General features: G+C 40.8%; 1 protein-coding gene across 2 annotated transcripts in view; it reads left to right on the plus strand.

Moving 5' to 3' along the window:
• Nucleotides 1-12,659, plus strand: part of STK4 (serine/threonine kinase 4) — a 116,003-nt gene that overhangs the window by 97,970 nt on the left and 5,374 nt on the right.

The following is a 12,659-nucleotide window of genomic DNA, read 5'->3' on the forward strand; positions in this document are numbered from 1 at the left end:
CATGTCTCTGAGGTTTGATGTACAGATTATTTCATCCCCAAGTAATTAGCATAGTACCCAATAGGTGATTTGTTGATCTTTTCCCTTCTCCCACTCTCCACCCTCCAGTAATCCTCAGTGTCTGTTGTTCCCCTGTATGTACTCATATGTGTTTGTTGTATAGATAAGTGAGAACATGCAGTATTTTTTTTTCTTTTTCTTTTTTTGAGATGGAACCTTGCTCTGTCTGTCGCCCACGCTGGAGTGCAGTGGTGTGATCTCGGCTCACTGCAACCCCCATCTCTTGAATTCAAGCAATTCTCCTGCCTCAGCCTCCTAAGTAGCTGGGATTACAGGCATGTGCCACCACACCCAGCTAATTTTTGTAATTTTAATAGAAACAGGGTTTCACCGTGTTGGCCTGGTCTCGAATTCCTGACCTCGAATGATGCTCCCACCTTGACCTCCCAAAGTGCTGGGATTACAGGCGTGAGCCACTGTGCCTGGCCTCAGTATTTGTTTTTCTGTTCCTGTGTAGTAAGATAATGGCCTCCAGCTCCATCCATGTTGCTGCAGAGGACATGATCTTGTTCTTTTTTATGGCTTCATAGCATTCCATGTTGTATATGGACCGTATTTTCTTTATCCAGTCTACCGTTGATGAGCATTTAGGTTAATTCCATGTCTTTGCTATTGTGAATAGTGCTGTGATGAACATAATTGTGCATGTGCCTTCATGGTAGAATAATTTATATTCCTTTAGGCATATACCCAGTAATGGGATTGCTGGGCCAAATGGTAATTCTGTTTTAAGTTCTTTGAGGAATCACCACACTGCTTTCTGCAATAGCTGAACTAATTTACATTCTCACCAGTAATGTGTAAGCATTCCCTTTTCTCCACAACCTCACCAGCATCTGTTATTTTTTGACTTTTTAGTAATAGCAAAATATTCTGACTGATGTGAGACGATAATCTCACTGTGGGTTTTTTTGTTTTTTTTTTGGGGGGGCGGGGGGCGGGACACAGAGTCTTGCCTCTGTCACTCAGGCTAGAGTGCAGTGGTGTGATCATGGCTCACTGCAGCCTGGACCTCTCGAGCTCAATTGATCCACCCACCTCAGCCTCCTGAGTAGCTGGGACTACAGGAATATGCCACTACACCTGGCTAATTGTGTTTGTATTTTTTTGTAGAGATGGGGTTTCACCATGTTTCCCAGGTTGGTCTCAAACTCGTAGGCTCAAGTGATCTGCCCACCTCAGCCTCCCAAAGTGTTGTGATTACAGGTGTGAGTCACTGCACCTGGGCTCATTGTGGTTTTGATTTGCATTTCTCTAATAATTAATGATGTTGAGCACTTTTTAATATGTTTGTTGGCTACATTCTTTTGGAAAGTGTCTGTTTATGTCCTCTGCCCACTTTTTAACAGGAAGGTTTGTTTTTTGCTTGTAAATTCATTTAAGTTCCTTATAGATTCTGGATATTAGATCTCTGTTGGATGCATAGTTTGCAAATATTTTCTCCCATTCTGTAAGTTGTCTGTTTGCGCCTTTGATAGATTCTCTTGCTGTGCAGAAGCTCTTTAGTTTAATTTGGTCTCATTTGTTGATTTTTGTATTTGTTGCAGTTGCTTTTGGTGTCTTAATCATGAAATCTTTGCCAGGTCCTATGTCCAGAGTGGTATTTCCTAGGTTATCTTCCATAGTTTTTATAGTTTTAGGTTTTACATTTAAGTCTTTAATTTATCTTGACTTGATTTTTGTATATGGTATAAGGAAGGGGTCCACTTTTAGTCTTCTGCATGTGACTAGCCAGTTATCCCAGGACCATTTATTGAATAGGGAGTCCTTTCCCCATTGCTTTTGTCAGCTTTGTCAATGATCAGTTGGTTGTAGGTATGCAGCCTTATTTCTAGGCTCTCTGTTCTGTCCCATTAATCTGTTTGTCTGTTCTCGTACCAGTGCCATGCTGGTTGGGTACTGTAGCCTTGTAGCATAGTTTGAATTGGGTTAAGCCAACTTCAAACCTGCAGCTTTGTTCTTTTTGCTTAGGATTACCTTGGTTTTTTGGGCTTTTTAAAAGTTCCTTATGAATTTTTAAACTGTTTTTTCTATTTCTGTGAAGAATGTCATTAGTAATTTGATACGAATAGCATTGAATCTGTAAATTGCTTTGGGCAGTATAGCCATGTTAACAATGATTCTTCCCATCCATGAGCATGGAATGTTTTTTCATTTGTTGGCATCATCTTTGATTTCTTTGAGCACTGTTTTATAGTTCTTTAAGTAGAGATCTTTCACTTCCCTGGTTAGCTGTATTCTATTCACATATCTTTCATTTCCATGGTATTTTATTTTATTTATTTTTTTGGCTATAGTGAATGAGATTGCATTATTGATTTGGTTCTCAGTTTGGATGTTGGTGTATAAGAATGCTACTTATTGTATTTTTGTACATTGATTTTATGTACTGAAACTTTGCTGAAGTGGTTTATCAGGTCAAGGAGCTTTTGGGCAGAGTCTGTAGGGTTTTCTATGTATAGAATTGTATTTTCTGCAAACAGATAGTTTGACTTCCCTTCTTCCTGTTTGGATGTCTTTTATTTCTTTCTCTTGTCTCATTGCTCTGGGAGGACTTCCAGTACTTTGTTGAATAGGAGTGGTGAGAAAGGGCATCCTTGACTTGTTCTGGTTTTCAGAGGGAATGCTTCCAACTTTTGCCCATTTAGTATGATGTTGGCTGTGGGTTTTTAGTAAATGGGTCTTACTATTTTGAAGTATGTTTCTTCAATTACTAGTTTGTTGAGGGTTTTTTTTTTTTTTTTTTTTTAACATGAAGGGATGTTGAATTGCATCAGAAGCCTTTTCTGCATCTGAGATAATCGTGGTTTTTGTTTTTAGTTCTGTTTGTGTGATGAATCACATTTATTGATTCGTGTATGTTGGACCAATCTTACATCTACCACTTGATGGTGGTGGATTAACCTTTTTATGTGCCGCTGAATTAGATTTGCTAGTATTTTGTTGAGGATTTTTGCATCTATGTTCCTCGAGAAAAATGGCCTGAAGGGGTTGGTTTTTTTTTTTTTTTTTTTTGCTGCTGTTGTATCTGTCAGGTTTTGGTGTCTGGATGATAGACATAGATGGATGCCTCATAGAATAGATTAGGGAGGAGTCCCTCCTCCTCAATTTTTTGGAATAGTTTCAGTAGGATTGGTACCAACTCTTCCTTACACATCTGATGGAATTCTACTGTGTATCCATCTGGTCCTGGTTCTACGTTTTGTAGCTTGTGTGTATAGAGGTGTTCATAATAGGTTCTGGGAGTTTTTTGTATTTCTGTGGGGTCAGTGGTAATGTCCTCTTTGTCATTTCTGATTTTGTTTATTTGGATCTTCTCTCTTTTTTTATTAGTCTAGCTAGTGGTCCATCTATCTTATTATTTATTTATTTTTTCTTCAGAAAACCAACTGCTGGATTCAATGGTCTTTTACATGTTTTTTCACATCTTAGTTTCCTTCAGTTCAGCTTTGATTTTGGTTATTTATTTTTGTTAGCTTTGGGGTTGGTTTGCCCTTCTTTCTCTATTTCCTCTAGTTTATATGAATAACCCTTATTTTACTTAATAATAGCCCCAAAGCCTAAGAGTTGTGATGCTGGCAATTTGGATTTGCCAAAGAGAAACTGTAAAGTGCTTCCTTGTCTTACCGTGCCTAATTTAAAAATTAAACTTTATCATAGGTATATATGTATAGGAAAAAAATTGTGTACGTGTATATATATATACACACACACACATTATATACACATATATATACACACATATATCTGTACACACACACACACACACACACAGATATCTAGCTAGATAGTACCAAAATATATACATCTGTGGTTTTGGACATCCACTGGAATGTATCCCTTGTGGATAGGGGGACTACTGTAATCACAAAAAACTAACAGTATGCAAGTACTTCTTATTTTATAAAATGTTATTTAAAGAAGAAAACTTGTTTTTTGTGTTTGCCATTTATTAAATCATATTCTTTATACATATGCATGTGTACACACACAATGTACTGAGTCTCCTCTCTAGGCTCTGTGGACAAAGTCTTTGGGTTATTTGAACCCAGTCTTCTAAGAGATCCATGTCAGAGGTCTTGTCATTACATCACCATGCCTACTTGAAGCCAGATTTCTTTGATTCACCCAGGCTTATGATCTGCATTTCATTCCAGTCTTCTTGGTAAATATTTTTTATATATGTGGTCAAGTTTTCTTTGTTTGGAATTCTGATAATGAGAATTACAAGTGTTGATTAATTATAAACCTAAAATGAGATTGAGGTGATTGTTAACTCATCATGGTTTTGCTGCTTTCCCTCCTTATTGGAGAAGAATTAGGAAGACTTTATAGGGGACTGATGGAAGAATAATTTGCCATGACCATAATTTGAGTCAGAGAAAGTCTCTTATTAAAATTCCCATAAGGCTCATTTAAGGAGCAAGGTCTTTTGAAACGAATGGTGTGGTACTTACTTAATCGCAAAAGTTATGATTTGATTGTCATCTTCTTTGATTTTTCTGCTTGGCTTTCTGTCATCTGATGAGAGATTACTACATTACCTGAGAATCTCATCTTATTAGAGTCACCTCTCCCTAAACTAGAATCCATTCCTAAATAGTAACATTTTCACATCAAGAAAGAATTAGTATCCTCGGTACTAAATTAGTGCTCTAGATGCCTTTTGACTGCTTTTGTACATTTTTGTTGTTGTTGCACTTTTCCGGACTCTCTGGTGACTGGTGTTGAGGTATGGGATGGTATGTTGGTGGCTTCATTCAACTTTTTAGCTTCTATCAAGCTTCCCTATCATCTTGCTAAATTCCAAAGGTGTGTTCTTTCCTCATTCTTGGTCACAATAAAACATCACCTGAGACAGGATCAGCCTGACTCGCCCATCCGGAAGGGATAATCTGTTTGAGAAATCCTGTTTGTGACAATGGAGGAAGAATTGTGAGTGTTTATATATGATATATATGGAATTGAAGCTTGTACTTAAAAGCTCTGGCAATTCTCTCTTTGATCACTTTTAGGGACAATAGACTTTTGAGGTGAGAGTTTGTAGTGGCAGAGGAATAGAACTTTGAAATAGGCCTAAACCCTGTACATTGGATATGGGCCAGACCCATTTGTGTTCCCTGTGGGGTTGGTTGACAAGGGAAGAGGAAGCTCTACTATACATTCTCTTGTGTTTAGTGTAGCTTAACTCTGCTGATTCAAGATGGGCTAATTGTCAGTGTAATTCCTATGAATTATCTCTGTGATGAAATATCAGCTGGAGCTTCTCAGTGAGTCTCTGGGCCAATTATGCAGCCGACTTTGAAAAATGGTATGATTCAGAATTTCAGAGTTGCTAAGGTGATTTGAGAAGAAATCAGTTCCCATCAGCCTTCATTATTCATAGCGATGCTGAGAATCAGGACTTTCCTGTGGCCTGGCCCAGAGGAAATAAACTGGATGAATATGATTTAGGCTTTCTCATATAGAGTTCACTAGAGCTGCCTCTGTGTATGTGGTATGTGTCCTGTACCGTGTTGTGAGCTCATCTTAGAGCAACAGCAGCTATTATTTACAGTACATACTTCCTCCGTTTTCCAAAAAAGGATATAAGGTGGTAGCCCTCACTCACCCACTTTCTTTCTGGTGGATGCATGACATTATGTTATATACTTTACGAATACCTCCAAACCTCACAACCGCCCTTGTAGAATAAATAATGTCCTCCATTGAAAAATGAGAAAATTGAGGCACATATTAGATGATTTATGCAAAGGCACCCAACTACCAAGGGCAGAACTCGTATGGAACCCGGTCCATCTGACTTAACACCAGTGCTCTTGCCCCTAACCTGAGCTGCTTCTCTGACAGGTATATTGCCCTTTATATTCATGTTGCCCAGCAGTGTTCCTGGCCTAGTGGAGCTGCCAGTGAAGTTGGTTGCTTTGATTTGAATCATATTCAGCACCTGGAGTCACTTGCACCTTAGCAGCAGCACCATGTGTGTAGTAGGCACTTGGCATTTCTATGTGGACAAAAGCAGCACAGTAGACAGCATACCCATTTTCACAGATGAGAAAACGGAATCTCAGAGAGGACAAGTAACTTGCCTAAAGTCACCCATTACCACTAGTGGCATTTCTGAATGTGAGGGCCATCTGATGTATCTAATGTCAGCTAAATTCATAATTCTTCCAGTCTTCCACATTTTTCACCAACACACCCCCATTTCCAGAAACTCTTTAGGTTCCTTCCAATTGCTTGTTGTCTCTTCTAATTCCTTGTATTACTTCGGTTAAATTCTTTTCCCACTCTTATCCTCAGTGAACCTCATCTCTAAAAGGGGGATAATGATGATACCTACCTTACAGATGGATTAAATAAAATAGTGCAGATAAAATGCTGAGTTCAGCACCTAACAGATGCAAATGGTGAAGTAATTAACATACTTCTTCTATATCGATGTGTAGAATCCAACAGTAAGACAGCATTTGTATCCTGCTAACAGAGTGAGGCTGAACTTTAAACTAAAAATATGTCTACTTTAAGATACAACACATTTCCAAAGATCACATATTTTAAGAGAAATCTCATCTGCACAAATGTTGTTGCTTTTACTTGTTCAGACATCCTTTGGCAGACATCAGACCTCATTACACTGGGTAAAGGTGATGGGAGGGAAGTCTAGGTGTTAGATAATAGTGAGTGAGTGAGTGCCCATAAGACATTAGTACTGTCAGGCTCAGAGCCCGTCTCTTCCTTTACCCAAGCCTGATGTGTTGCTTAGCCTTATTATGGCAAGGAATTTCTAAATAACCATGATTAAGAGGCTTATTTTAGTTTTTTCTTCCACTGTGATCTCTCCCAGAAAGAGACTCAGAAATCCTTGTACTTGGTCTGATCTCTTCAGCAAAACTCACCTTCAGTGGCAAGTGTGTGGCTGTACAGTTGGCCTTTACTTTGTCTTGTCCAGCGGGATCCTGTCTCTTATTCTTTTGATGATCTCATTCTTCCGAAGGGAGCTTATTCTTTTGATGATCTCATTCTTCTTTCTTATAACAGAAGTTCTTTTTGTTTGAATAAACAGTTTAAATGGACATGCCTTTAGAGATAACTGAGCCGGGACTGGAGCCCTGCTTCTTATCAGATAGTACAAAACACAGACATTTTCATTAAGTGAACAGAGATTTCCTTTGATTTCAAAAGAATGTTGAGGGGAATTACTTTTAAGTTTAAAAGCTCCTTGAAGGCAGAACTCACTTCTCATTCTACACTGACTCTTCTCAGCACCCATCCAGAACCTTGCTGCACATGATGATGCCCTGTATAAGCTGGCTTCATTCATTTCAGTGGCTTTTGTTCTTATTTGACTAGAAATGAAGGATAATTTATTCATTTCTTCAACCAGTATTGTGTTTAGCATAGTAAACAAGACAAGGTCAATCCCTTACAAAACTTATATCCTAGTAAGAGAGACAAGTAAAAGAAAATAAACAAAAATAATTACAAGGTGCATGATTGTTTTGAAGAAAACAAGAGGCTGAGATAGAGAATAGTGGAGAGGAGGCAGCCTTTCTAGATAAGATGGTCAGAAAAGGCTTGCCTGCATCTTCTGAGGAGTTGACATCTAAACTAAAACCTGTAGGATAAGGAAGAACAGGGCCTGAACCATGCAGGCAGAAGATTCATTAACTCTGTAGGCCACTGAGGCTGGAAAAAGTATGGCCTGTTTGAGGATCTAAAATAAAGTGTAGCTGTAGGGTCCTGAGCAAAGGAGAGAGTAATAGGTTATAAAGTCGGAGGGGAGGCAGGGGCCAGCCATATGAGGCCCTTATAGCCACTGATGAGTTGGATTTTATTCTCAGTGCAATAGGAAAGAAACTTAAGGCTGATGTGATTAGATTCATTTCTGTATTTTTAATTATGTTTGTTGCTGTGAGATGATGATAGCCTGGACCAAGGTAGATGGAGGTAGAAAAAAGTGGTTGGGTTTGAGTTATACCAATGTTTCGGGGACAAAATTGATAGGACTGCTAAAGGATTGGATGTTGGCAGGAGGCGGGGGTGAGGGAAAAGGAAGGATCGGGAATGATTTTGAGCAGATGGAAGGATGGTGATACCATTCCTGAGATGGGGAAGACTGGGGAGTAAGGAGACAAGATTTGGTGATGAGGAAGGGATGTGACTCAAGAGTTTTGCTTTGGATGTGTTAAGCTGCAGATTCTATTAGCGTGGTGGCTCACACCTGTAATCCCGGCACTTTGGGAGGCTGAGGTGGGCAGATCACCTGAGGTCAGGAGTTTGAGACCAGCCTGGCCAACATGGCGAAACCCTGTCGCTATTAAAAATATAAAAATTAGCCGGGCGCAGTGGCAGGCGCCTGTAATCCCAGCTACTTGGGAGGCTGAGGCAGGAGAATCACTTGAACCCGGGAGGCAGAGGTTGTAGTGAGCCAAGATCTTGCCACTGCACTCGCCTGGGGGACCCAGCCAGACTCCGTCTCAAAAAAAAAAAAAAAAAAAAAAAAAAGACAACTATCAGATCTCGTCAGACTTACTATCATTAGAGTAGCATGGGAAAGACCTGACCATGCTGTTTAATTACCTCCCACTGGGTCCCTCCCATAACATGCTGGAATTGTGGGAGCTATAATTCAAGATGAGATTTGGGTGGGGACACAGCCAAACCATATCACAGATTTTCACGAGATAATCAGGGACTGAAATATCCAGTAGGAGCTGATCTGGGTGTGCGAGTATGGAGTATGGGTATCACAGAATAGAGAGGATATCCAAATCCTGTGGGATAGATGAGGTACTGAATGGTGATATTTCCCATGCCTAGTGAAAACAGCTCAAGCTGCTTGAGCTGTTTTTGGATTGGGGCTCAGGAATCTGTATTTTTAGCAAGTGATTCTGATACAGGTGATCCATAGGTCATACACTGAGAAACATTGAGTCTGGAAAGACTTCTGGCTGGACTGAGAATTTGCTGCTTCAAGATTCTGGCGGTAGCAGAACTGTAGCACCACAGTTATTTTACTGCAAGATATCCATTTGAAATATATTTATGCCACCAAGGACCAGGGAGGTGAAATGCTACACTTGGCGCCATGAAACTATTGTCCGAGCTTGTTTTTTGGAAAAATCCATATCTGGATGATATGACTGAGTCATCAGCAGTGCCTGGCTGGCTGTGTTCTAATAGGTCAGATGTAACTTAAGCCCCAAAGTTCTTAGGACAGCCATAAATTAGTCTGAAGGTGGCTGAGATAAAGCAAGGGTACTTGTCGCCCCCAGATTAGAATCAAGGGCAACAAAGTTGCCTGGAAATCGGAAACCTAGGAGAAGCTTTAGACCAGAGACAGGCAGCAATACTTTCTGAGAATTTTACTAACAGAAAAATAAGGAAGATACAGAATCATGTTTATCAAACTTGAGGATTTATAAGAAATACCTGTATAGCTTCTTTATTTTCGTTTATTTTTATTGTTATTTATTTATTTTTGAGACAAGGTCTTGCTCTGTTGCCCAGACTGGAGTGCAGTGGCTCAGTCACAGCTCACTGCAGCCTCGGAGTGGGCTCAAGCGATCCTCCCATCTCAGCCTCCTAAGTAGCTGGGACTATAAGTGTGCACCACCACACCTGGCTAATTTTTTTTTTCCCCCATAGAGATGGGATCTCACTGTGTTGCCCAGGCTGGTCTGGAGTTCCTGGGCTCAAGCAGTCCTCCCACCTAAGTCTCCGAGAGTGCTGGGATTCAGGCATGAGCCACCATGCCTAGTGTGAATAGCTTCTTCAAAATGTAAAATCCTGTGCTTCCCCTCCCAGGGAGTCTGATTAAGTAGCTTTGGGTTGGGGCTCAGGAATCTGTATTTTTCGCAAGTGATTCTGATACAGGTGATCCATAGGTCATACACTGAGAAACATTGAGTCTGGAAAGACTTCTGAGATCATCTAGTTAGCCCTTTCTTAAAAATGGGGAAATTAAGGTCTAAGGAGGAGAAGGGGCTTGCCCAAAGTTGCAGAACAAGTTGCAAAGTCAGTGCAGCTCCACTAACTTACATTTCTTCATTTTGCAATTTACTCTTCATCCTAGTGGCTAGATGAAAAGCAAGTCTACCCTCCTAATTCCCAGCTCCCCTTCTTTCACACTATTTTTTATTTTCTTTTTTTTCCAGAGCACCTTCTAATATGATAATAATTTACTAATTTACTGTGTTTATTGCTATTTTCCTTGCTTCACTAAAATGTAAGCTTCACAAGGGCTCTGATTTTTGTTTGTTCGTTTGTTTTCAGTAGAGTAACCTATGTGCCTCGAGCAGCACCTGACCCATAGTAGGTGTTCAATGAGTATTTATAAATAGATGGGTGAAAAATATTTTGTTCAACTGTACGTAAGTTAACAGGTATTATGTACCAGCCCTTAGGCATTAGCACAGAATAGAGTAGAATATTTTCTTTTTCACGTTTGATTCTAGCTTGAAATACAGGTTACAGAAACAGCTTCTTTATGGAAGGTTAATTAGAGACCAATCATATATACAATAATAATATGAATAAGAATAGCAACAATAACAACAGTGATAACTTCCACTTATGGAATATTTATCTGTCCAACACGTACCATATGAAGTTCTGAGCTAAGACCATCAGACCATTGTCTCATGTAAGTCTTAGTACAGCCCCAGGGTGGAGGAACGAACTAGTATTGTCTGTTTTCGAAAGGAGGAAACCGAGGCTCAGGACGTGAAATTACTGTTTAAGGTTACATAGCCAGTATAGATTTAGGACCTGTGATCCCAAAGATTACATTCTTAACTACCAGTTACATTCAGTAGTAGGCTTGGGGAATTCTCTCTTTGCAGAAGGAATTGAAAATGCCAAAGACTAGGCAAGCATTGCTATTCGGGGTGTCCTTGGGCCAAGAACACCAACCTCTAAGGTAGTATAAAACCACAGGCTGGAAAGATGCATTTTTTTTTTTCAGCCCAACTTTCCAGCATTTACCCACACTCTCAAGTCTTCCATACTCACATTACAAAGAACCTTTCGTCTTGAACTATTAGGGTTTTCTCACTTCTCAGACACCCTCCCTGAAGCAGGCCAAGGAAAATTCCTGTGGTGACAGGCCATTTCTAGGGAGGCCACTGTAGCACTTCACACTTGCTGTCACTCCACCCACTCAAGGAAGGGTAGACAGACAGAGGGCCCTTCACCCAGCTCCTATACTACTTTCCTGTGGAGACCTCAGGAAGGGGCCAAGGATCATGATTTTCTAAATGTGGGCACAACAGACCTCTTGTAACACTTTGAGTTCTTGAAACACTGTACCTATTAAACTGGTTGTGAGCACACAGAATAAAGTATCACCACCCACTGTGGATAATGTCAGCATTCATTCCCACCCCTGACAGCCAAGACTGGCCCGGCTTGGAATCATTGAACACTCCACACACATGGCAGCAGAGCCCCTTGCCGCACAGCTGCAGACACAGGTTGAACACTGGTGCACCCATGGGCTTTTATGAAGAGAGAGGCTTATAACACCCACTGCTGTCTTTACACACACAGTTTACCAGGTACTGTGCTGAGAACTTTACAGCTGTGATTTCATTTAATTCTTATAATACATGTGATGAGGCACTGCTGTCCCACTTCTGTAGATGGGGAAGGCCTGGAGAGATTGGTAACTTGACAGTCTCATGGCATCTGCAACAGGCAGAACCACATTTTAAACAAAGGTTGAGTTAGTTCTAAAGCCTGTGCTTTGCTAGTCTGCTCTTCTGCAACACTAGTTAAGAGCATAGACTCTAGAGCCACGCTTGCCTTGATTTTGAGTCTTTTTTATTGAGACAGAGTCTCGCTTGTCAGCTTCAGGCTGGAGCAGTGGCTTGACCTCAGCTCACTGCAAGCTCCGCTTTCCCCGGTTCACGCCATTCTCCTGCCTCAGCCTCCCGGGAGTAGCTGGGACTATAGGCATCAGCTTACCTCGGCCTCGCTAGTTTTGTATTTTTAGTAGAGACGGGGTTTCACCGTGTTAGCCAGGATGGTCTCGATCTCCTGACCTCGTGATCCGCCCGTCTCGGCCTCCCAAAATGCTGGGATTACAGGCTTGAGCCACCATGCCTGGCCAGATTTGAGTCTTGACTCTGCCATTTACTAGTTGGGAGACATTGGGCAGGTTACTTAGCTACCCTCCTCCTTGGGCTGTTCATCTGTAACATTTGGATAATAATGTCCTCGTAGCATGGGTTGCTGTGAGGATTAAAAGAATCCATATATGTAAAGCACTCAGTGTCTGGTGCATACAAAGCACTAAATGCTAGCCATTATTATTAATTTATGTATCAACTCCTTTTTTCCCTCTGGATGATAGAAATTAATCTCAGAAGTTTGAGGTTTTTCCAATTACCCACCCTTACCACCAACCCCTGCCCAAGGGTTGCGTCTGTATTCCCAAGGGGCTTAGAGTGTTACCTGGCATATAGTGGCCTCAAGTAAATGCTGGTGATGATAATAGGGCAGTGCCAAGACATTGGGGGTGTGGGAAGGCAAGGTTAGGGGATGGCATCTGCGCCTCGTCAGCATCTATCTTCCATGGTGTATCCTGAAAGTGA

This window comes from Papio anubis, chromosome 16 (genome assembly GCF_008728515.1).
Source record: "Papio anubis isolate 15944 chromosome 16, Panubis1.0, whole genome shotgun sequence".
In the NCBI taxonomy this organism is placed as follows: Eukaryota; Metazoa; Chordata; class Mammalia; order Primates; family Cercopithecidae; genus Papio; species Papio anubis.